Source organism: Arachis ipaensis, chromosome B1 (assembly GCF_059453495.1).
Source record: "Arachis ipaensis isolate K30076 ecotype BB chromosome B1, ASM5945349v1, whole genome shotgun sequence".
NCBI lineage: Eukaryota > Viridiplantae > Streptophyta > Magnoliopsida > Fabales > Fabaceae > Arachis > Arachis ipaensis.
Genome location: NC_142436.1, coordinates 87,271,171 through 87,298,133, shown reverse-complemented (window position 1 = coordinate 87,298,133; position 26,963 = coordinate 87,271,171).

The following is a 26,963-nucleotide window of genomic DNA, read 5'->3' as shown; positions in this document are numbered from 1 at the left end:
ATAACTGAGCACTGGATTACAATTCCTAGGGAGAAAAACTCGAGATTCTACTCCCAGTTATTTTGGTTTGTATTGTGATAACCTTTTAAACTTTGAATAGGATAATTTTTTGGTTTGGATTATACTACTGATGAAGCAATTATTTTTAAGAGAATTCTAAACCGATGTTTGGCCCTCTATCAGTTGTGCGTAAGCATCCCCATATGTACGCACAAGTTGCGAAGATTTACCAATTCATGCGTACGCATCTCCCATGCAAATGCACAAGTTGCAGGATGGTGCACGAAATTGTGATCTCTAAAATGGCGCCAACAACTTGGTACGCACGAATGTAATCTCAACTCTTTGTCACAACTCCGCACAACTAACCAGCAAGTGCACTGGGTCATGCAAGTAATAAACCTTACGTGAGTAAGGGTCGATCCCACGGAGATTGTCGGCTTGAAGCAAGCTATAGTCATCTTGCAAATCTCAGTAAGGCAGATTCAAATGGTTATGGGATTTTGATAATTAAATATAAATAAAATATAAGATAAGATAGAAATACTTATGTAATTCATTGGTGGAATTTCAGATAAGCGTATGAAGATGCTTTATTCCTTCTGAACCTCTGCTTTCCTATTGTCTTTATCCAATCATTCATACTCCTTTTCATGGCAAGTTGTATGTTGGGGGATCACACCGTTGTCAATGGCTACCGTCTGTCCTCTCAGTGAAAATGGTCCAAATGCGCTGTCACCGCACGGCTAATCATCTGTCGGTTCTCGATCATGTTGGAATAGGATCCATTGATCCTTTTGTGTCTGTCACTACACCCAACACTCACGAGTTTGAAGCTCGTCACAGTCATCCCTTCACAGATCCTACTCGGAATACCACAGACAAGGTTTCGACTTTCCGGATCTCAGGAATGGCCGCCAATAATTCTAGCCTATACCACGAAGGTTTTAATATTAGATTATAAACCCAAGAGATACACATTCAAGCTTGTTTGCATGTAGAACGGAAGTGGTTGTCAGACACGCGTTCATAGGTGAGAATGGTGATGAGTGTCACATAATCATCACATTCATCATGTTCTTGTTGCGAATGAATATCTTAGAGAAGAAATAGGCTTGATTTGAATAGAAAAACAATAGTACTTTGCGTTAATTCATGAGGAACAGCAGAGCTCCACACCTTAATCTATGGGGTGTAGAAACTCCACCGTTGAAAATATAAAAGTTAAAATAAGGTAGACATGGCCGAGTGACCAGCCTCCATGGAGGTCTCAGAATGTAAAACAAAAACTGAATGTGTTCCAGAGATTCTCTGAAGATCAAAAGATGAAAATACAATAGCTAAAGGTCCTATTTATAGAAAACTAGTAACCTAGGGTTTACAGAAATGAGTAAATGATGTAGAAATCCACTTCCAGGCCCACTTGGTGTGTGCTTGGGCTGAGTATTGAAGCTTCCACCTGTAGAGAATTTTTTTGGAGTTAAATGCCAGCTTTGGTGCCAGTTTGGGCGTTTAACTCCAGCTTTTATGCCAGTTCTGGCATTTTGATGCCAAAATTTTTATGCTGACTTGGAACGCCGGTTTCGGCCATCAAATCGCGGGCAAAGTATGGATTATTATATATTACTGGAAAGCCCAGGATGTCTACTTTCCAACGGAATTAAGGGTGCGCCAATTGGGCTTCTGTAGCTCCAGAAAATCTACTTCAAGTGCAGGGAGGTTAGAATCCAACAGCATCTGTAGTCCTTTTTCAGCCTTTGAATCAGATTTTTGCTTAGGTCCCTCAATTTCAGCCAGAAAATACCTGAAATCACAGAAAATCACACAAACTCATAGTAAAGTCCAGAAATGTGATTTTTATTTAAAAACTAATAAAAATATAATAAAAAGTAAATAAAACATGCTAAAAACTATGTAAAAACAATGCCAAAAAGCGTATAAATTATCCGCTCATCACAGGATTTGCCAAATCATGCATACACATGACACCTAGTTCACGTCCCACATGAGAATTCAACTGTGGGATGCCTGAACCAAAACAGAGAGCATTTGAAGACAAATTTGTTTAGACGTGGGACATGGAAAATTTGGCATGGCACATTAGGACTTAAACAAAAGCTATCCAACCCAAATTGAAGGCCACAATTGCACGCATGAGGGGCACATCCCACGCATCAATTGGATCACCTCCCAGGGGCCTTAAATCACCCACTAAGTCCTCCAATTCTTCAATAATTAACTGATTTACTCAAGGCTCAACTTAAACCCACTAATCACAGCATTGATTAAGGATTGCAAGGAGATAAGATCGAGAGCTTGGCTAGAGGAAAACATTTATGAATTAGATTTGATTTTGTTTTAATTTAGTTTAGTTTAAATTTTGAATTTAAAATATTCTCTTAGGTTAATATTTAAGGGGAGATGTGATAGCTGGTTGTCTTCTTCAACACTTTTTACTTTTCATAATTTTAGGTTTTCTCTGCAGCATGAGCAACTAAATCTCCTTGGTTATGGTTAGGAGCTCTGTCGATTCCTTTGGACTAATATTATAGCTTTTCTACCTTTGACTAATGCATTGATGTTTTCTTAAGAAAAAGTTTCTGTTCTTCATCCAAAGGATTTGAATGTGTTGGGAAACAATTCTTCTCTAACTTGAATTCTTTTAATTTTTTGGGAAAGTTAATTAATTAAATTAAGTTTGAAAACTTATTCTCACAGTTCTTAGGCTTTAAAACCAGACTTGATAAGTGACATTGAATCAACTAAGAGAGATTCTTATGAATTGTGTGGCTTATAAATCGATGAACGTGCTTCAACTCTTTTCTTAAGTAATTTACTAAGGAATTAGCGATTAATTAGGTTAAAGAGAAATTGAATTACCAAGGGATTCGGGTTTGATTATTAATGATTTTCCATGGACGTATCTTTGCATGATCAAGGTGGAAGGTGAAAAGTATTGGTCCAAAAGTCTTAACACCTCTAAAACCTTAATACTTACTGTTGCATTGTTACCTTACTGTTTTATGTTAACCAACTCCAAACTCTTGATTTTGATTATCTGACTAGAATAATTAATTAACTATTTCTTTCTTAATTCGCTAATCCTCGTGGGAATGATAACCCATTACCGTGGTATTTCTTGATACGATCCGATGCACTTACCAGTAGTCTGTGGGTTGTAAAATTCGCATAAAGTTTTTGGTGCTATTGTCAGGGATTAATCGTGGTTAGCAAACTAATAATCAGTTGATTACCTAGATTAGACCTTTTTAGCTTTTAGTTATTTACTGTTTGTTATTTACCCCCTGGGAGTTTCCTTCACTGTGACGAAGGAAATTCCAATTTGATTTTCTTGTTGTTTTTGGTGTCTATGCAGATCAACATAGATAAAGAACCTCTTCATTATGATCCTGAAATTAAAAGAACTCTTTGGCGACAAAGGAAATAAGCGAGATTAAAGGGTTGAGGAAGAGATTAAAGAGGCATTTGAAGAAAAACTTGAATATAACATGGTTGACAATGCAAATAATAATACGAATGCTCCTCAGCCTAGAAGCACTCTTAGATCATTCACTAACCCCAATCTTGGAAATTATGGAAGTAGCATTGTAACACTTATTGTGAATGCCAATAATTTTGAACTGAAGCCCCAACTTGTCACATTGGTGTAACAAAACTGTCAGTTTAGTAGGAGCCTTTAGGAAGATCCTAACTTATTGGTGCACGAATTGTAAATCACACTTTTTACAACTCGTACCACTAACCAGCAAGTGCACTGGGTCGTCCAAGTAATACCTTACGTGAGTAAGGCTCGATCCCACGGAGATTGTTGGCTTGAAGCAATCTATGGTTACCTTGTAACTCTTAGTCAGGAAAACAATAAAATAATTCACTCATCAAATTTGATTGCAAGGAATAAAAGGGCAGAACACAAATTATACTTGTATGCAATGATGGAGAATATGTTGGAGTTTTGGAGATGCTTTGTCTTCTGAAATTTTGCTTTCCTCTGTTTTCTAATTCACACATGCACGTCCTCCTATGGCAAGCTGTGTGTTGGTGGATCACCGTTGTCAATGGCTACCATCCATCCTTCCAGTGAAAAGGGTCCAAATGCGCTGTCACCGCACGGCTAATCATCTGCAGGTTCTCAATCGTACCGGAATATGATTTACTATCCTTTTGCGTCTGTCACTATGCCCAGCACTCTCGAGTTTGAAGCTCGTCACAGTCATTCAATCCCTGAATCCTACTCGGAATACCACAGACAAGGTTTAGACTTTCGGGATTCTCTTGAATGCTGCCATCAATCTAGCTTATACCACGAGGATTCTGATTAAGAGATCCAAGAGATATTCATTCATTCTACGGTGGAACGGAAATGGTTGTCAGGCACGCGTTCGTGGGGGAATGATGATGATTGGCACGTTCATCACATTCATATTGAAGTGCGAATAGATATCTTAGATAGGAACATGCATGTTTGAACGGAAAACAGAAATACATGCATGAATTCATCGAGACACAGCAGAGCTTCTCACCCCCAACAATGGAGTTTAGAGACTCATGCCGTCAAAAGCTACAAAGTTCAGATCTAAAATGTCATGAGAGATGCAAAATAAGTCTCTAAAAGTTGTTTAAATACTAGACTAGTAAACTAGGTTTATAGAAAATGAGTAAACTAAGATGGATAGTGCAGAAATCCACTTCTGGGGCCCACTCGGTGTGTGCTGGGGCTGAGACTTAAGCTAATCACGTGCATAGGGCTGTTTTGGACGTTCAACGCCAGCTTTGGATCCTTTTCTGGCGTTGAACTCCAACTTGCAACTTGTTTCTGGCACTGGACGCCAGACTGCAACATGGAACTGGCGTTGAACGCCAGTTTACGTCGTCTATCCTTGAGCAAAGTATAGACTATTATATATTGCTGGAAAGCCCTGGATGTCTACATTCCAACGCAATTGGAAGCGCGCCATTTGGACTTCTGTAGCTCCAGAAATTCTATTCCGAGTGCAGAGAGGTCAGAATCCAACAGCATCAGCAGTCCTTTTTCAGCCTGAATCAGATTTTTGCTCAGCTCCCTCAATTTCAGCCAGAAAATACCTGAAATTACAGAAAAACACACAAACTCATAGTAAAGTCCAGAAATATGAATTTTGCCTAGAAACTAATAAAAATAGACTAAAAACTAACTAAAACATGCTAAAAACTATATGAAATTAACCCCAAAAAGCGTATAAAATATCCGCTCATCACAACACCTAACTTAAACTGTTGCTTGTCCCCAAGAAACTAGATAAATAAAATAGAATATTAATAAGTCAAGAAGCAATAATGTCTCAGAGTTTTTGAGTGAAGCTCAGATTCTAATTAGATGAGCGGGACTAGTAGCTTTTTGCTTCCGAACAGTTTTGGCACCTCACTTTATCCATTGAAGCTCAGAGTGATTGGCATCTATAGGAACTTAGAATTCGGATAGTGTTATTGATTCTCCTATTTCAGTATGATGATTCTTGAACACAGCTACTTTATGAGTCTTGGCCGTGGCCCTAAGCACTTTGTTTTCCAGTATTACCACCGGATACATAAATGCCACAGACACATAATTGGGTGAACCTTTTTAGATTATGACTAAGCTTTGCTAAAGTCCCCAATTAGAGGTGTCCAGAGTTCTTAAGCACACTCTTCTTTTTGCTTTGGACCTTGACTTTAACCGCTCAGTCTCAAGTTTTCACTTGACACCTTCACGCCACAAGCACATGGTTAAGGACAGCTTGGTTTAGCCGCTTAGGCCATGATTTTATTCCTCTAGGCCCTCCTATCCACTGATGCTCAAAGCCTTGGATCCTTTTCATTACCCTTGCCTTTTGGTTTTAAGGGCTATTGGCTTTTTGCTCTTGCCTTTTGGTTTTAAGATCTTTGGCTTTTTCTGCTTGCTTTCTCTTTTTCTTTCTCTATTTTTTTTTCTGCAAGCTTTGTTCTTTGCTACTTTTTCTTGCTTCAAGAATCATTTTTATGATTTTTCAGATTATCAATAACATGTCACATGTTCATCATTCTTTCAAGAGCCAACATATTTAACAATCTTAAACATCAAATTCAAAAGACATATGCACTGTTCAAGCATTCATTCAGAAGACAGAAAGCATTGCCACCACATGTAAATAATTAGAATTTTTCTTGTTAAAAACTCGAAATTTATTGCCTCTTATTCTAAATATCTACTATTTTATTCATGTTTGCTGATGATGAGAAAAATAAATTATAACTTAATTGAAATTAAAATCAAAATAGGTATGCTAATTACTACTACTTATATCTACTTTCTAAGGTAAACTCCTATTATGACAACTATCACAGAGTTAAAGCAAAAATTAGAATTTAACAACCTTTGTTTTGGGAAGTGGATGTTCCTCTAATCTGCGGGGTGCTTGGTCCTTCAAGAGATAATTTCTGGCGCTTCAATTCCCTTAAATCACGCCCTTGCTCCTCCTATTCTTTAAGCAAATAGCAAAGAATGCTACTTTGTTCCTTCTGTTCTTTCTTTATTTGTTCCATAGCTTCTTGCATCTTGGTAATAGATGTTTCAAGATACTCCCAGTATTCAGATTGAGGGATTTCTGGGAGAAATTCCTGTGTCTTCTTCTTGATGGGGTCATCCTGTGCTTGTTGTTTTTCCATTGATGCTTTGGTGATTGGCTGTTCAACTGAGATATACTCAGTTATTCCCATCCTTACTCTAGCGTCCTTGCAGAGCATAGAAATCAAGCTTGGATAAGCCAACCTGGCATCTTTGGAATTTTTGTTTGCAATTTTGTAGAATTCAGTTGAAATCAGTTGGTGAACTTCCACTTCTTTTCCCATCATGATGCAATGGATCATCACTGCTCTTTTAATAGTGACTTCAGAACGGTTGCTAGTGGGCAGCAGAGAATGCCCAATGAAGTCCAGCCATCCTTTGGCGACTGGTTTGAGATCTTCTCTTTTGAGTTGATTTGGGACACCCTTCGTGCTGGTGGTCCACCTGGCTCCAGGGATACATATATCCTCTAGAATCTTATCCAGGCCCTTGTCTGTTCTCATCATTCTCCTATTGAAGGAGCCTGGATTATCTTTCAGCTAAGGTAGCTTTAAGATCTCCCTGATCTTGTCAGGGTGGGTATGAACAATCTTTCCTCTGACCAAGGTCCGATAGTCATAGATAGCAGATCCAGATAGTCTTTGCCTGTCTGTTTGCCACATATTAGCATAGAACTCCTGGACCATATTCCTTCCCACTTTCGTTTCAAGATTAGCTAGGATCTCCCAGTTCCTGATTCGGATTTGCTCTTGGATCTCCAGATATTCGTCTTCTTTCAGATCGAATCTAACTTCCGGGATCACTGATCTTAGACCCATTATTTTGTAATAATGGTCTGAATGTTCTTTAGTTAAGAACTTCCCTTGATTCCAAAGTGATTTTGGAACGCTCTCTTTCTTGCCTCTTGGAGTGGGTTGTTTTCCTTTAGGAGCCATGATCTTAGTGATCACGGATAGGCACACCAAACTTAGAGGTTTGCTTGTCCTCAAGCAAAAAGAAAAGAAAGGAGAGGGAGAGAAGGAGAGCTAGGTGCAGTTGTGGATGGGAGGGGAGGGAGGCCGAACCCATATTTAAAGGGAGAGGGGGGTGGGTTTTTTTCGAAAATACAAAGAAAGATAAGATAGAAGATATGATTTAAAATTGAAAAGATATGAAAGATATTTGAAAAAGATAGATTTGGATTTTTGAAAAAGATAGTATGGAGATTTGAAAAAGATATTGATTAGTTGAAAAGATTTTTGAATGAAAAGAGATAGATTTGTTTTGAAAATTTTGAAAAAGAGTTGAATTGGATAAAAAAGAATTTGTGCTTATGGATTAAGATACATTTGATATTTTAAAATAGGGTTTTTAGAAATTAGGGATTTTAGAAATCAGGGTTCTTAACATGTTTATGCAAGAAATCATGAATTGAAACATGAAAATTAAATTTAGAATGAAAAATATGAAGTAAAAACGAATTCACCTCCTCCCCACCATCCTGGCATTTGAACGCCCAAACGCTGTATGTTTTGGGCGTTCAACGCCCAAATGCTGCCTCTTCTGGGCGTTCAACGCCCAGCTGTTGCTTCTTTCTTGCGTTGAACGCCAGGAACTCCTTTGTCACTGGGCGTTTTTCTGAACGCCTAGAAGATGCTTCTTTTTGGCATTTAACGCCCAGATGGCTATCCTTACTGGCGTTCAACGGCCAGTGGATGCTTCTTTTGGGCGTTGAACACCCAAAACAGACTCTTACTGGCGTTTTCTTGCCAGAGAGCTCTTTTTTTCTCTATTTTGTGTGCAGAATCCTTCTGTAACCCTGTGAACTTATACAATTGACTCTTTACCTTAGTATCAGTGAACTTTATATAAACAAATAAAATCAAGAATAGGGAAAAATGCTTAGAGGAAGTGATGCCCCATGGCTGGGTTGCCTCCCAGCAAGCGCTTCTTTATTGTCTTTAGCTGGACCTTGCTGAGCTTTTAATCTAGCTTTAGCCTTGAGCACTCTTGCTCAACATTGCCTTCAAGATAGTGCTTGATTCTCTGTCCATTAACAATGAACTTCTTATCAGAATCAATATCTTGAAGCTCCACATAACCATATGATGATACACTTGTAATCACATATGGTCCCCTCCACCGGGACTTCAGTTTCCCGGGGAATAGCCTGAGCCTAGAGTTAAACAACAGAACCTTTTGTCCTGGTTCAAAGATTCTAGATGACAACTTTCTGTCATGCCACTTTTTTTATTTTTCTTTATAAAGCTTGGCATTTTCGAAAGCAGTGGATCTGAATTCCTCTAGCTCATTTAGCTGGAGCAATCTTTTTTCTCCAGTTAATTTGGCATCAAAGTTTAGGAATCTGGTTGCCCAGTAGGCTTTATGTTTTAGTTCCATGGGCAGGTGGCATGCCTTACCATACACAAGTTGGTATGGAGAGGTCCCTATAGGAGTCTTGAATGCTGTTCTGTAAGCCCACAGAGCATCATCCAAGCTTCGTGCCCAATCCTTTCTACGGGTACTTACAGTCCGTTCCAGGATTCTTTTTAGTTCTCTGTTAGAGACTTCAACTTGCCCATTTGTCTGTAGATGATATGGAGTCGCCACCTTGTGGCGAATCCTATACCGGACCATAGCAGAGTAAAGCTGTTTGTTGCAGAAGTGAGTGCCCCCATCACTGATTAGTACCCTGGGGACACCAAACCTGCTGAATATATGTTTCTGGAGGAATTTCAGCACTGTTTTAGTATCATTGGTGGGTGTGGCAATGGCCTCAATCCATTTTGATACATAGTCAACTACCACCAGAATATAAGTGTTTGAGTATGATGGTGGGAAAGGCCCCATGAAATCAATACCCCATACATCAAACAATTCAATCTACAAGATTCCTTGTTGAGGCATGGCGTAACTGTGAGGCAAATTACCAGCTCTCTGGCAACTGTCACAGTTACGTACAAACTCTAGGGAATCTCTGTAGAGTGTAGGCCAGTAGAAGCCACATTGGAGGACCTTGGTGGCTGTTCGCTCACCTCCGAAATGACCTCCATATTGTGACCCATGGCAATGCCATAAGATCCTTTGTGCTTCTTCTTTAGGCACACACCTACGGATTATGCCATCTGCACATCTCTTAAAGAGATAGGGTTCATCCCACAAGTAGTACTTTGCATCAGTAATTAATTTTTTCTTTTGTTGTCTGTTGTACTCCTTGGGAATGAACTTTGCAGCTTTGTAGTTTGCAATGTTTGCAAACCATGGTGTTTCCTGAATGGCAAACAAATGCTCATCCGAAAAGGTCTCAGAGATTTCAAGAGAGGGGAATGACGTCCCTTCTATTGGCTCTATCCAGGACAGATGTCAGCCACTTGGTTCTCTGTCCCTTTTCTGTCTCTTATTTCTATATCAAACTCTTGCAGAAGCAACACCCATCTTATGAGTCTGGGTTTTGAATCCTGCTTTGCGAGTAGATATTTAAGAGCAGCATGATCTGTGTACACAATCACTTTTGATCCTACTAAGTATGATCTAAACTTATCAATGGCATAAACCACTGCAAGCAATTCTTTTTCTGTGGTTGTGTAATTTTTTTGGGCATCATTCAAAACACGGCTAGCATAATAAATGACATGCAGAAGCTTGTCATGCCTCTGCCCCAGTACTGCCCCAATGGCGTGATCACTGGCATCACACATTAGCTCAAATGGTAATGTCCAGTCTGGTGTAGAAATAACTGGTGCTGTGACCAGCTTGGCTTTCAGCGTTTCAAACGCTTGCAGACACTCTGTGTCAAACATAAATGGCGTGTCAACAGCTAGCAGATTGCTCAGAGGTTTTGCAATTTTTGAAAAACCCTTTATAAACCTCCTATAGAATCCTGCATGCCCCAGAAAGCTTCTGATTGCCTTAACATTGGCAGGTGGTGGTAATTTTTCAATTACCTCTATTTTTGCTTGATCCACCTCTATTCCCTTGTTTGAAATTTTATGCCCAAGGACAATTCCTTCAGTCACCATAAAGTGACATTTTTCCCAGTTTAAAACCAGGTTGGTCTCTTGGCATCTTTTCAGAACTAGTTTCAGGTGATCAAGACAGGAGCTGAATGAGTCTCCTTATACTGAGAAGTCATCCATGAAGACTTCTAGAAATTTTTCCACCATATCAGAGAAAATAGAGAGCATGCATCTCTAGAAGGTTGCAAGCGTATTACACAGCCCAAATGGCATCCTTCTATAAGCAAACACTCCAGATGGACATGTGAATGCTGTTTTCTCTTGATCCTGGGATCTACTGCAATTTGGTTCTAGCATCTGGTCTATGAATGGTAAAGGAAAATGATCCTTTCTGGTGGCTGTATTGAGCCTTCTGTAGTCAATACACATGCGCCACCCTGTAACTGTTCTTGTAGGAACTAGTTCATTCTTTTCATTATGAACCACCGTCATGCCTCCCTTTTTGGGGACAACTTGGACAGGGCTCACCCAGGGGCTGTCAGAAATAGGATAAATAATCCCAGCCTCCAGTAATTTGGTGACCTCTTTCTGCACCACTTCCTTCATGGCTGGATTTAGCCGCCTCTGTGGTTGAACCACTGGTTTAGCATTATCCTCCAATAAGATTTTGTGCATGCATCTAGCTGGGCTTATGCCCTTAAGGTCACCTATGGACCACCCAAGAGCTGTCTTGTGTGTCTTTAGCACTTGAATAAGTGCTTCCTCTTCCTGTGGATTTAAAGCAGAGCTTATGATCACTGGAAAAGTGTCACCTTCTCCCAGAAATGCATATTTTAGGGATGGTGGTAATGGTTTGAGCTCGGGTTTAGGAGGTTTTTCCTCTTCCAGAGGAAATTTCAGAGGCTCTTTCATTTCCTCTGAATCCTCCAAATCAGGCTGAACATCTTTAAAGATGTCTTCCAACTCTGATTCGAGACTCACAGCCATGTTGATCTCTTCTACCAAAGAGTCAATAAGATCAACTTTCATGCAGTCTTTTGATGTGTTTGGATGCTGCATGGCTTTGACAGCATTCAACTTAAACTCATCATCATTGACTCTCAGGGTTATTTCCCCCTGTTGGACATCAATGAGAGTTCGTCCAGTTGCCAGGAAGGGTCTTCCTAGAATGAGAGTGGCACTCTTGTGCTCCTCCATTTCCAGCACTACAAAGTCAGTAGGAAAGGCGAATGGCCCAACTCTGACAATCATGTCTTCAATCACGCCTGATGGGTATTTAATGGAGCCATCAGCAAGTTGGAGACATATCCGGGTTGGTTTAACTTCTTCAGTTAAACCAAGCTTTCTAATAGTGGATGCAGGTATTAGGTTGATGCTTGCCCCAAGATCACATAAAGCTGTCTTGGTGCAATTACCTTCTAATGTGCATGGTATCAGAAAACTCCCAGGGTCTTTAAGCTTTTCAGGAAAGCTTTTCAGAATGACTGCACTGCATTCTTCAGTGAGGAGAACTCTTTCAGTTTTTCTCCAATCCTTCTTATGACTCAAGATCTCTTTCATGAACTTGGCATAAGATGGTCTTTACTCAAGTGCCTCTGTAAATGGAATCTTTATTTCAAGAGTCCTGAGATAATCTGCAAAGCGAGCAAATTGCTTATCCTGCTCCTCTTGGCGGAGTTTTTGAGGATAAGGTATCTTGGCTTTATATTCCTCAACCTTAGTTGCCGTAGGTTTATTTCCTACAGAAGTGGTTGAAGAAGCCTTTTTAGATGGGTTGTCATCAGCACTTGTGTGTGTCTGATCCCTCACTGGCAATTGAGTGCCAAAGTTAGAAGCTGGAGTGACGTTAGACGCCAGCTCCTCATCTGTTCCTGGCGTCTGAACGCCAGAACTGTGCTTCTTTTGAGCATTCAACGCCAGATCCTTGCTTGTTTCTGGCATTGAACGCTAGTCCTGAGCATGGTCTGGGCGTTCAGCGCTAGCCTTCCACCCAATTTCTGGCATTTTAGCGCCAGAATTATTTTTCCCTGGGCTCTTACTGTCCTCAGGTAGATTTTGGGTGGTTTGCTCATTTCTTGGCTTCTTGCTGCCTTGAGGTGGGGTATTTAACGTCTTCCCACTTCTTAATTGAACTGCTTGGCATTCTTCTGTTATCTGTTTTGACAGCTGACGCTTTGTTTGCTTCAATTGTTCTTCCATATTTATATTAGCCATCCTTGTCTCTTGTAGTCTATCCTTGAATTCGGCTAACTGCTTTGTTAGAAAGTCCAATTGCTGATTGAATTCAGCAGCTTGTTTTACATGACTGAGTTCAGTAGTTACTATTTTAACCTCTTCTTTCATGGAAGGGTCACTGCTTAGGTACAGATGCTGATTTCTGGCAACTGTATCAATGAGTTCTTGAGCTTCTTCAATTGTCTTTCTCATGTGGATAGATCCACCAGCTGAGTAATCTAGAGACATCTGAGCTCTTTCTGCAAGCCCATAATAAAAGATGTCTAACTGAACCCACTCTGAAAATATTTCAGAGGGGCATTTTCGTAGCATCATAAAGAGATTCATTATCTCCTTGTTTAAAGCCTTGGATGTCCAGCCTTAGCTATGTCATCCATTTTGGGGGAAAGTATTGATTCAGGAATTTTTCTGTCAGCTGTTTCCATGTCATCCATGTCCTTATGCTGGCCTTAGGTTGGTTATTTAACCACCTCTTAGCTTGGTCTTTTACAGCAAATGGGAACAGTAATAATCTGTAGACATCCTGATCTACTTCCTTATCATGTACTGTGTCAGCAATCTGTAAAAACTGTGCCAGAAACTCTGTAGGTTCTTCTTGTGGAAGACCAGAGCAACTTTGCTGCACCATGATAATGAGCTGAGGATTCAACTCAAAGCTACTGACTCCAATGGAGGGTATGCAAATACTACTCCCATATGAAGCAGTAGAGGGGTTAGCATATGACCCCAGAGTCCTCCTGGACTGTTCATTTCCACTTAGATCCATGATGGAGAAAGGGAGATGATGTAAAATAAAAGAAAATATTTTTTATTTATTTAATTATTTATTTATTTCGAAAACAAAATAAATTAAAATAAAATAAATAAATAAAAAAAATTGGTGAAGATTTTCCGAAAAAAAATGAGGAGAGAGAAAGTGGTTAGGAAGTTTTGAAAAGGATGTGATGATTTTTGAAAAAAGGTTTTAAATTTTGAAATAAAAATCTGAATTTTAAAGGTAAATTTCGAAAATTTGCTTTAAAATAGAGAGAAAAGATATTTTTGAATTTAAAGAGGAGAGAGAAAAACAATAAGATAGCACAAGATTTAAAATTTTTAGATCTAATGCTCCTTGTTTTCGAAAATTTTGGAGGGAAAACACCAAGGAACACCAAACTTAAAAATTTTAAGATCAAGACACAAGGAAAACTCAAGAACACTTTGAAGACTCACAAGAACGCAAGAAGATGAAGAAAGAACACCAAACTTAAAATTTTTAGAAAATCGAAATAAGATTTTTCGAAAACCAAAGAAAATCAACAAGAAAACACCAAACTTAAAGTTTGGCACAAAATTTAATAGAAAAATTATTTTTGAAAAAGTTTTGAAAAGAAAATAAAAGACTCTGACCCAAAAGACAAAAATTTCCTAATCTAAGCAACAAGATTCATCGTCAGTTGTTCAAACTCGAACAATCCCCGGCAACGGCGCCAAAAACTTGGTGCACGAATTGTAAATCACACTTTTTACAACTCGTACCACTAACCAGCAAGTGCACTGGGTCGTCCAAGTAATACCTTACGTGAGTAAGGGTCGATCCCACGGCGATTGTTGGCTTGAAGCAATCTATGGTTACCTTGTAACTCTTAGTCAGGAAAACAATAAAATAATTCACTTATCAAATTTGATTGCAAGGAATAAAAGGGCAGAACACAAATTATACTTGTATGCAATGATGGAGAATATGTTGGAGTTTTGGAGATGCTTTGTCTTCTGAAATTTTGCTTTCCTCTGTTTTCTGATTCACGCATGCACGTCCTCCTATGGCAAGCTGTGTGTTGGTGGATCACCATTGTCAATGGCTACCATCCATCCTTCCAGTGAAAAGGGTCCAAATGCGCTGTCACCGCACGGCTAATCAACTGCAGGTTCTCAATCGTACCGGAATAGGATTTACTATCCTTTTGCGTCTGTCACTACGCCCAGCACTCTCGAGTTTGAAGCTCGTCACAGTCATTCAATCCCTGAATCCTACTCGGAATACCACAGACAAGGTTTAGACTTTCGGGATTCTCTTGAATGCTGCCATCAATCTAGCTTATACCACGAGGATTCTGATTAAGAGATCCAAGAGATATTCATTCATTCTACGGTGGAACGGAAATGGTTGTCAGGCACGCGTTCGTGGGGGAATGATGATGATTGGCACGTTCATCACATTCATATTGAAGTGCGAATAGATATCTTAGATAGGAACATGCATGTTTGAACGGAAAACAGAAATACTTGCATGAATTCATCGAGACACAGCAGAGCTCCTCACCCCCAACAATGGAGTTTAGAGACTCATGCCATCAAAAGGTACAAAGTTCAGATCTAAAATGTCATGAGAGATGCAAAATAAGTCTCTAAAAGTTGTTTAAATACTAGACTAGTAAACTAGGTTTACAGAAAATGAGTAAACTAAGATGGATAGTGCAGAAATCCACTTCTGGGGCCCACTCGGTGTATGCTGGGGCTGAGACTTAAGCTAATCACGTGCATAGGGCTGTTTTGGGCATTCAACGCCAGCTTTGGATCCTTTTCTGGCGTTGAACTCCAACTTGCAACTTGTTTCTGGCGCTGGACGCCAGACTGCAACATGGAACTGGCGTTGAACGCCAGTTTACGTCATCTATCCTTGAGCAAAGTATGGACTATTATATATTTCTGGAAAGCCCTGGATGTCTACTTTCCAACGCAATTGGAAGCGCGCCATTTGGACTTCTGTAGCTCCAGAAATTCCATTCCGAGTGCAGAGAGGTCAGAATCCAACAGCATCAGCAGTCCTTTTTCAGCCTGAATCAGATTTTTGCTCAGCTCCCTTAATTTCAGCCAGAAAATACCTGAAATTACAGAAAAATACACAAACTCATAGTAAAGTCCAGAAATATGAATTTTGCCTAGAAACTAATGAAAATAAACTAAAAACTAACTAAAACATGCTAAAAACTATATGAAATTAACCCCAAAAAGCGTATAAAATATCCGCTCATCACTTACTCATCTCTAACTTCATGAAAATCTGTGATACTGTCAAGAACAATGGCATTCTAGTTGAGGTTTATCGATTATTATTGTTCCTTTTTGCTGTAAAGAACTAGGCAAAGTAGTGGTTGGATAATCAATACAAGGAGAGTATAGCAACTTGGGAGGACTTGGTCACCAAATTCTTAACCAAGTTTTTCCCTCTTCAAAGGTTGATAAAACCCAGAACAAACATTCAGACTTTCAGACAGCACGAAGGAGAGTCTCTCTATAAAGCTTGGAAGAGATACAAAGAGATGCTCAGAAAGTGCCCTCCAAATATTTTTGTCGACTGGGTCCAACTCCACAATTTTTATGATGGGTGGTGCGAAATTTATAACCTACAAACTAACTAGCAAGTGTACCAGGTTGTACCAAGTAGTACCTCAAGTGAATGAGGATCGATCCCATGAGGATTGATGGTCTAAGAAACAATGGTTAAGTGATTTACTTAGTTAGACAAACAGAAAAGAGTTTTGAGAGTTCAATTGCATCAAACAGTAGTTTAGAGAATTAGACAGAAAACAGTAAACGGGTTGTGAAATACATGGAGAAAACAGTTAAGGTTTCAGAGATATTTATTTTCCGGATTAACTTTTCTTACCAACTATTTTAATCTTGCAAGATTCAATTCATGGCAAACTATATGTGACTAAACCCTAATTCCTTAGACCTTTTTAGTCTCCTCTAACCTTCATCAACCACCAATTCCTTGGTCACTTAATTCCAATTAGTGGGTGAAGTTCAATTCTTGTTTATGTGCCACAAAAACCCTAATTACACAAATATAAGAGGATTATATGTCACGTATCCCGTTAAGTCCAGATAATTAGAAATTTAGGAGAAATTGTTTTTATACTGTTGTTCAAGTAAAAAGCTTTTCCAAGTTATACAAGAACTCAATTAGAACAAGGGTCATACTTCCGTTCCACCAAAATTCATAAGATAAAGAACGAAAAAAATTCTTGAAATAGAATCAGTACCTGAATTAAAATAGAAAAATAATAGTATCAATCCATACAATAGATAGAGCTCCTAACCTTAACAGTGGAGGTTTAGTTGCTCATGGTTCAGAGAGAAAACTAGGATTCAGAAAAACTGTAAAGTGCGGAATGAGGTAGAAGAGAAGAGAAGAGAAGAACCTGAAGGGCTGATTCTTTTTCCTTTTATATCTAATCCTAATTAATGTAAATTATATTTCCTAAAACTCAATAATATCTTTTCCTATTTGTAATTAAAATAAGAGTTTTAATCAGAATAAAAACAGAATAGAATCTTCGATGCCATCATAAACTTGGACGTGGGGACCATGGCTTTCTCTAGGAGTGGCACCTAACTTGAGAAATCTCAAGTTAGGCGTGGGGGAGGCAGTACCAATTTCGAGTGTTTTGCATGTTGCTGTGCCTAACTTGAGGGAGGATTGCGCCTAACTTGAAGAGAGCCGAACCACTTGTGCGTATTGATGTTATGTTTGGCGTCTAACTTGAGAAATCTCAAGTTAGGCACAGCCTTGGTAGCCTCCATTTCATGCTTTCCCTTTGTCCTGGCGCCTAACGTGAGATTTCTCAAGTTAGGCGCCACCTTGGCTGCATTGGATAAATGAATGAAGTTGATCTTGGCGCCTAACTTGAGAAACCTCAAGTTAGGCGCCACCCTTGAAGAATTGATGGAGAAGAAGTGTGGACTATCATATCGTTGGAAAGCTTTGAAAGTTAGCTTTCCACGCCACTAGAATCACGTCAATTGGACCTTTGTAGCTCGAGGTATTTAGGTTAGAGTGCAGAGAGGTCAGGGTTGACAGCATCATTTGCTTCCTTCTCGTTTTCTACAGAAACTCCATCAAATCCATCGGAATGCTACCTGAAATAAACAGAAACAGGTTACAAGTTGGAGTTAAACACCAGAAATAGGTTACAACCTGGCGTTTAACTCTAGAAATAGCCTAGGCATGTGTAAAGCTCAAGTCTCAGCCCCAGCACACACCAAGTGGGCCCCAGAAGTGGATTTCTGCACTATCTATCACAGTCTACTCATTTTCTATAAACCTAGGTCACTAGTTTAGTATTTAAACAACTTTTAGAGATTTATTTTGTACCTCATGACATTTTTAGATCTGAACTTTGTACTCTTTGACGGCATGAGTCTCTAAACTCCATTGTTGGGGGTGAGGAGCACTGCTGTGTCTCGATGAATTAATGCAATTATTTCTGTTTTTTATTCAAACACGCTTGTTTCTATCTAAGATGTTCATTCGCGCTTCAATATGATGGATGTGATGATCCGTGACATTCATCACCATTCTCAACCTATGAACGCGTGTCTGACAACCACCTCCGTTCTACCTTCGATTGAATGAGTATCTCTTGGATTCCTTAATCAGAATCTTCGTGGTATAAGCTAGAATCCATTGGCAGCATTCTTGAGAATCTGGAAAGTTTAAACCTTGTCTGTCGTATTCTGAGTAGGATTCGGGGATTGAATGACTGTGACGAGCTTCAAACTCACAAGGGTTGGGCGTAGTGACAGACACAAAAGGATCAATGGATCTTATTCCATCATGAGTGAGATCCGACAGATGATTAGCCATGCGGTGACAGTGCACCTGGACCATTTTCACTGAGAGGACGGATGGTAGCCATTGACAACGGTGATCCACCAACACACAGCTTGCCATAGGAGGAACCTTGCGTGCGTGAAGAAGAAGACAGGGGGAAAGCAGAGATTCAGAAGACAAAGCATCTCCAAAACTCCAACATATTCTCCATTACTGCATAACAAGTATTTAATTCATGCTCTTTTATTTTTTGCAATCCAAACTGATAATTATAATTGATATCCTGACTAAGAATTACAAGATAACCATAGATTGCTTCAAGCCAACAATCTCCGTGGGATTCGACCCTTACTCATATAAGGTATTACTTGGACGATACAGTGCACTTGCTGGTTAGTGGTACGAGTTGTGAAAAGTGTGATTCACAATTCGTGCACCAGAGATCTACATAAGAATTCATAAAGCAAAAGGAAAATTGAAGCAAGAGAAGAAGTTGATCTAGATCTAAGAAATTAACCGAAACCTAATCCTAATTCTAGAGAGAAGAGAGAGCTTCTCTCTCTAGAAACTAACATTCCCTCCAAAACTAAACTAATCTAAACTAATGTGATGTAATGTGTAATTTGTGTTGATTCTCGTTCAATCCTTGGGTTAAATAGCATTAGAGATGAGTTGGATTTGGGTCTGGGAAGCCCAGAAATCGCCCCCAGTGGATTCACTTTAAGTGGGTCACGTGCGAGCACCGACGCGTACGCGTACATCACGTGTGCACGTCGCTTGACAAATTGCTATCCACACGTACGAGTCATGTACGCGTACGCATCGCCATGCGACATCACATTCCACGCGTGCGCGTGTGCTGCACGTGGGCGTCGATCTTAGCATCCCAAATCCTTGTTTCTTCATGAGTTCTTGATGAGCGGATAATTTATACGCATTTTAGCATTGTTTTTAGTATGTTTTTATTATATTTTAATTAGTTTTTATTATATCTTTATTAGTTTTTATTTAAAATTTACTTTTCTGGACTTTACTATGAGTTTGTGTGTTTTTCTATGATTTCAGGTATTTTTTGGCTAAAATTGAGGGACATGAACAAAAATCTGATTCAGAGGCTGAAAAAGGACTGCAGATGCTGTTGGATTCTGACCTCCTTGCACTCAAAGTGGATTTTCTGGAGCTACAGAAGCCCAATTGGCGCGCTCTCAATTGCGTTGAAAAGTGGACATCCTGGGCTTTCCAGAAATATATAATAGTTCATACTTTGCCCGAGATTTGATGGCCCAAACAGGCGTTCTAAGTCAGCTCAAGAATTCTGGCGTTTAACGCCAGAACTGGCATAAAAACTGGAGTTAAACACCCAAACTGGCACAAAAGCTGGCGTTTAACTCCAAGAAAAGTTTCTATACATGAAAGCTTCAATGCTCAGCCCAAGCACACACCAAGTGGGCCCCGGAGGTGGATTTTTACGCTAAACACCCTAGCTTACTGATTTTCTGTAACCCTAGGTCACCAGTTTACTATAAAAACTACTTTTAGTGATTCATCTTGTACCTCATGGCATTCTACACGTTTCATATTGTATCTTCTACGGCATGAGTCTCTAAACCCCATTGTTGGGGGTGAGGAGCTCTGCTGTTCTTCATGAATTAATACAATTATTACTGTTTTCCATTCTATCACGCTTGCTTCTATTCTAAGATATTCATTCGCACTTCAACCTGATGAATGTGATGATCCGTGACAATCATTATCATTCTCGCCTATGAACGCGTGCCTAACAACCACCTCCATTCTACATGCAATCAAGCTTGAATGTGTATCTCTTGGGTTTCTAATCTAAGATTGGAACCTTCGTGGTATAAGCTAGAATTATTGGCGGCCATTCCTGAGATTCGGAACGTCTAAACCTTGTCTGTGGTATTCTGAGTAGGATCTGGGAAGGGATAACTGTGACGAGCTTCAAACTCGCAAGTGTTAGGCGTGTGACAGACGCAAAAGGATCAATGGATCCTATTCCGACATGATCGAGAACCGACAGATTATTAGCCGTGCGGTGACAGCGTATTTGGAACATTTTCATTGAGAGGGCAGGAAGTAGCCATTGACAACGGTGATGCCCAACATAAAGCTTGCCATGGAAGGAGCCTTGCGTGCATGAAGAAGAAGATTGTAGGAAAGCAGAGATTCAGAAGACAAAGCATCTCCAAAGCATCAACCTGTTCTTCATTACTGCATAACAAGTATTTATTTCATGTTCTTTTACTTTTTACAATTAAATCTGAGAATTATTGATATTCTGACTAAGAGTTACAAGATAACCATAGCTTGATTCAAGCCGACAATCTCCGTGGGATCGACCCTTACTCACGTAAGGTATTACTTGGACGACCCAGTGCACTTGCTGGTTAGTTGTGCGGAGTTGCAAAAGTGTGATTGTAATTTCGTGCACCAAGTTTTTGGCGCCGTTGCCGGGGATTGTTCGAGTTTGGACAACTGACGGTTATTCTTGTTGCTTAGATTAGGAAAATTTTATTTTTGTTGGTTTAGAGTCTTTTATTTGAGTTTAGTTTTATATTTTAAGTTTGGTGTCAATTGCATGCTTTTACTCTCTGTTAATTTTTCGAATTTGCATGATTCTTAGTCTTTCTTGATCTTTAAAAATTCTAAGTTTGGTGTCTTCTTTGTGTTTTCCTTTAATTTTTCGAAAATATTGTGCTTGATTTTCTAAAAATTTTAAGTTTGGTGTCCCTTGTGCTTTTATTTACTTAAAAAATTTTTTCAAAAATTTGTTCTTGGTGTTCATCTTGATCTTCAAAGTGTTCTTGGTGTTCATCTTGACATTCAAGGTTTTCTTGTTTGTTCTCCGTGTTTTGATCTAAAATTTCTAAGTTTAGTGTCATTTTGTTGTTTTTCTCTTTCTGCATTAAAATTCAAAAATCAAAAAATTATCCTTTCCTTATTTTACTCATAAATTTCGAAATTTTGCATTAATTTAGTCAAAGATTTTCAAAATCATATCTTTTTTTTAGTCAAGTCAATATTCTAATTTCAAAAATTGATCTTTTCAAATCTTTTTCAAAAATCAAATCTTTTTAATTTATTCAATCATATCTTTTCAATCATAATTTTTTTTAATTTGCAATCATATCTTCTCAATCATATCTTTTTCAAAATAATTCTCAATCATATCTTTTTTTTATTTGCAATCATATCTTCTAAATCATATCTTTTTCAAAATAATTTTCAATCATATCTTTTTAATTGCTAATTTCAAAATCTTTTTAATTAATTAATTAATTTAGTTTTCAATTTGCTTTGATTTTATTTTCCTTTAGTTTTCGAAATTTTATTTTATTTTCCTTTTATTTTATTTTATTATTTTCGGCCACTTTTAATTAAATAAATAAATAAATAAATAATAAAAATATAATTTAATTGCAATTCATATCAATTCCCTTTTCTCCATCATGGACATAAGTGGAAACGAACAGTCCAGAAGGACTTTGGGGTCATATGCTAACCCCATTACAGCTGCATATGGGAGTAGCATCTGTATACCTCCCATCAAAGCAAGCAGCTTTGAGCTAAATCCTCAGCTCATTATCATGGTGCAGCAAAATTACCAGTATTCTGGTCTTCCACAGGAAGAACCTACTGAGTTTCTGGCACAGTTCTTACAAATTGCTGACACAGTACGTGATAAAGAAGTGGATCAGAATGTCTACAGATTATTACTGTTTTCATTTGCTGTAAAAGATCAAGCTAAGAGGTGGTTAAATAACCAACCCACAGCAAGCATAAAAACATGGAGACAGTTATTAGACAAATTCTTGAATCAATTTTACCCTCCAAAATGGATGACACAGCTAAGGCTGGACATCCAAGGCTTTAAACAAGAGGATCATGAATCCCTTTATAATGTCTGGGAGAGGTACAGAGGGATGCTGAGAAAATGCCCCTCTGAAATATTTTCAGAGTGGGTACAGTTAGACATCTTCTACTATGGGCTTACAGAAAAAGCTCAGATGTCCTTAGACCACTCAGCTGGTGGATCTATACACATGAGAAAAACAATTGAAGAAGCTGAAGAGCTCATAGATACAGTTGCTAGAAATCAACATCTGTACTCAAACAGTGAGTCCTCCAAAAAAGAAGAGGCTATGGCAGTAACTACTGATCCCAATCCTCAAGAACAGATTGTTGAACTTAATCAGCAATTACTCCTTATGACAAAACAATTAGCAGAATTCAAAGAGATTCTCCAAGACACTAAAAATGCTAACAAGAATATAGAAGCACAATTGAATCAGACAAGACAGCAGCTATCTAAACAGATAATAGAAGAATGCCAAGCTGTCCAACTAAGGAGTGGGAAGACATTGAATAACTTAGCTCAATGTAGCAAAAAGTCAAGAAAGGAACAAATGACAGAGGATGACCAAACCACTGCCCAAAATCCCTCTGAGGACATCAAGAGCCCAGAGAGGAATAACTCTGGCATTCAAATGCTAGAAAGGGGGGAAAACTGGCGTTAAACGCCCAATGGATGCCCAAATCTGGCGTTCAAACGCCAGAAAAGGATGGGAACCTGGTGTTAAATGCCCATTCAGCCCCCATTCCTGGCGTTCAAATGCCAATGAGGGATCAGACACCTGCAAGTGCTGATAGTAACCCCTCTAAGAAGGCTTCTCCAACCACTTCTGTAGGGAATAAACCTACAGCAGCTAAGGTTGAAGAATATAAAGCCAAGATACCTTATCCTCAGAAGCTCCGCCAAGCGGAATAGGATATACAATTTGCCCGCTTTGCAGACTATCTCAAGACTCTTGAAATAAAGATCCCGTTTGCAGAGGCACTTGAGCGAATACCCTCTTATGCTAAGTTCATGAAAGAGATCTTAAGTCATAAGAAGGATTGGAGAGAAACTGAAAGAGTGTTTCTCACTGAAGAATGCAGTGCAGTCATTCTAAAAAGCTTACCAGAAAAGCTTCAAGATCCAGGAAGCTTTATGATACCATGCACATTAGAGGGTGCTTGCACCAAGACAGCTTTATGTGACCTTGGAGCAAGTATCAACCTAATACCTACATCCACTATCAGAAAGCTTGGGTTGACTGAAGAAGTCAAACCAACCCAGATATGTCTTCAACTTGCTGATGGCTCCATTAAATATCCATCAGGCATCATTGAGGACATGATTGTCAAGGTTGGGCCATTCGCCTTTCCCACTGACTTTGTAGTGCTGGAAATGGAGGAGCACAAGAGTGCAACTCTCATTCTAGGAAGACCTTTCCTAGCAACTGGACGAACTCTTATTGATGTACAAAAAGGGGAAGTGACCCTGAGAGTCAATGAGGATGAGTTCAATTAAATGCTGTCAAAGCTATGCAGCATCCAGACACATCAAATGACTGCATGAGCCCTAATATTATTGACTCTTTGGTAGAAGAGATCAATATGACTGAGAGTCTTGAATCAGAGCTAAAGGACATCTTTAAAGATGTTCAGCCTAATTTGGAGGAACCAAAGGAAATAAAAGAACCTCTAAAAATCCCTCAGGAAGAGGAGAAACCTCCTAAACTAGAGCTCAAACCACTACCACCATCCCTAAAATATGTATTTCTGGGAGAGGGTGACACTTTTCCAGTGATCATAAGCTCTGCTTTAAATCCACAGGAAGAGAAAGCACTAATTCAAGTGCTAAGGACACACAAGACAGCTCTTGGGTGGTCCATAAGTGATCTTAAGGGCATTAGCCCAGCAAGATGCATGCACAAGATCCTATTGGAGTATGATGCTAAGCTAGTGGTTCAACCACAGAGGCGGCTAAATCCAACCATGAAGGAAGTGGTGCAGAAAGAGGTCACTAAGTTACTAGAGGCTGGGATTATTTATCCTATTTCTGATAGCCCCTGGGTGAGCCCTGTCCAAGTTGTCCCCAAGAAGGGAGGCATGACAGTGGTTCATAATGAAAAGAATGAACTGGTTCCCACAAGAACAGTTACAGGGTGGCGTATGTGTATTGACTACAGAAGGCTCAATACAGCCACCAGAAAGGATCATTTTCCTTTACTATTCATAGACCAGATGCTAGAGAGACTAGCAGGCCATGAATATTACTGCTTTTTGGATGGCTATTCAGGCTACAACCAAATTGTAGTGGATCCTCAAGACCAAGAGAAAATAGCATTCACATGTCCATCTGGAGTATTTGCTTACAAAAGAATGCCTTTTGGTCTGTGCAATGCACCTGCAACCTTTCAGAGGTGCATGCTCTCTATCTTCTCTGATATGGTAGAGAAGTTCCTGGAAGTCTTCATGGATGACTTCTCAGTATTTGGAGACTCATTCAGCTCCTGTCTTGATCATCTAGTACTTTGTCTTGAAAAGGTGCCAAGAGACTAACCTAGTCTTAAACTGGGAAAAATGTCACTTTATGGTGACTGAAGGAATTGTCCTTGGGCACAAAATTTCAAGCAAGAGAATAGAGATGGATCAAGCCAAGGTAGAGGTAATTGAGAAATTACCACCACCTGCCAATGTTAAGGCAATAAGAAGCTTTCTGGGGCATGCAGGATTCTATAGGAGGTTCATAAAGGATGTTTCAAAAATTGCAAAACCTCTAAGCAACCTGCTAGCTGCTGTCACGCCATTTGTGTTTGACACAGAGTGTCTGCAGGCGTTCGAGACCCTGAAAGCCAAGCTGGTCACAGCACCAGTCATCTCTGCACCTGACTAGACATTACCATTCGAATTAATGTGTGATGCCAGTGACCATGCCATTGGTGCAGTGTTGGGACAAAGGCATAACAAGCTTCTGCACGTCATTTACTATGCCAGTCGTGCTCTAAATGACGCACAAAAGAATTACACAACCACAGAAAAGAAGTTACTTGCAGTGGTTTATGCCATTGACAAGTTTAGATCCTATTTAGTAGGTTCAAAAGTGATGGTGTATACTGACCATGCTACTCTTAAATATCTACTCACAAAGCAGGATTCAAAACCCAGGCTCATAAGATGGGTGTTGCTTCTGCAAGAGTTTGATATAGAAATAAGAGACAGAAAAGGGACAGAGAACTAGGTAGCTGATCACCTGTCCCGGATAGAACCAGTAGCAGGGTCATCCCTTCCTCCTACTGAGATCTTTGAGACCTTTCCGGATGAGCAACTTTTTGCCATTCAGGAAGCACCATGGTTTGCAGACATTGTAAATTATAAAGCTGTGAGGTTCATACCCCAGGAGTACAGCAGGTTGCAAAAGAAAAAACTAATTTCTGATGCAAAGTACTACTTATGGGATGAACCATATCTCTTTAAGAGATGCGCAGACGGAATGATCCGCAGATGCATCCCTAGAGAGGAGGCACAGAAGATCATGTGGCATTACCATGGATCACAGTATGGAGGACATTTTGGAAGTGAGCGAACAACCACTAATGTCCTCCAATGTGGCTTCTATTGGCCTACTCTCTATAGAGATGCCCGAGAGTTTGTGCGTAACTGTGACAGTTGCCAAAGAGCTGGTAACTTGCCTCATGGTTATGCCATGCCTCAACAAGTGATCTTAGAGATTGAGTTGTTTGATGTATGGGGTATTGACTTCATGGGTCCTTTCCCACCATCATACTCAAACACTTACATTCTGGTGGCAGTAGACTACGTATCTAAATGGGTGGAAGCAATTGCCACACCCACTAATGATACCAAGACTGTGCTAAAGTTCCTCCAGAAACATATTTTCAGCAGATTTGGTGTTCTCAGAGTATTAATCAGTGATGTGGGCACCCATTTCTGCAATAAACAGCTTTACTCTGCTATGGTTCGATGTGGAATTAGCCACAAAGTAGCAACTCCGTATCATCCACAGACAAATGGGCAGGCTGAAGTCTCTAATAGGGAACTAAAGAGAATCCTGGAATGGACTGTAATTGCCCGTAGAAAAGATTGGGCAAAGAGCTTGAATGATGCTCCGTGGGCATACAGAACAGCATTCAAGACTCCTATAGGAACCTCTCCATACCAGCTTGTGTATGGCAAGGCCTGTCATCTGCCCGTGGAACTGGAACATAAAGCCTACTGGGCAACCAGATTCCTAAACATGGATGCTAAGTTAGCTGGTGAGAAAAGATTGCTCCAGCTAAATGAGCTAGAGGAGTTCAGACTCAATTCTTTTAAAAATGCAAAAATTTATAAGGAAAAAGCAAAAAAGTGGCATGACAAGAAATTGTCATCCAGAGTCTTTGAGCCAGGACAAAAAGTTCTGCTGTTCAACTCTAGGCTCAGATTATTCCCCGGGAAACTAAAATCCCGGTAGAGGGGACCATATGTGATTACAGGAGTGTCACCATATGGATATGTTGAGCTTCAAGATATTGATTCTGACAAAAATTTCATTGTTAATGGACAGAGAATCAAACATTATCTTGAAAGCAATTTTGAGCAAGAATGCTCAAAACTGAGGCTTGAATGAAGCACAGTAAAAGTCCAGCTAAAGACAATAAAGAAGTGCTTGCTGGAAGGCAACCCAGCCATTAGCAAGTTATTTGTTTTAATTAATACTTGTAGAAGTTTGATATACATTTTTCTTCAAAGGTTAATCATCAAAATT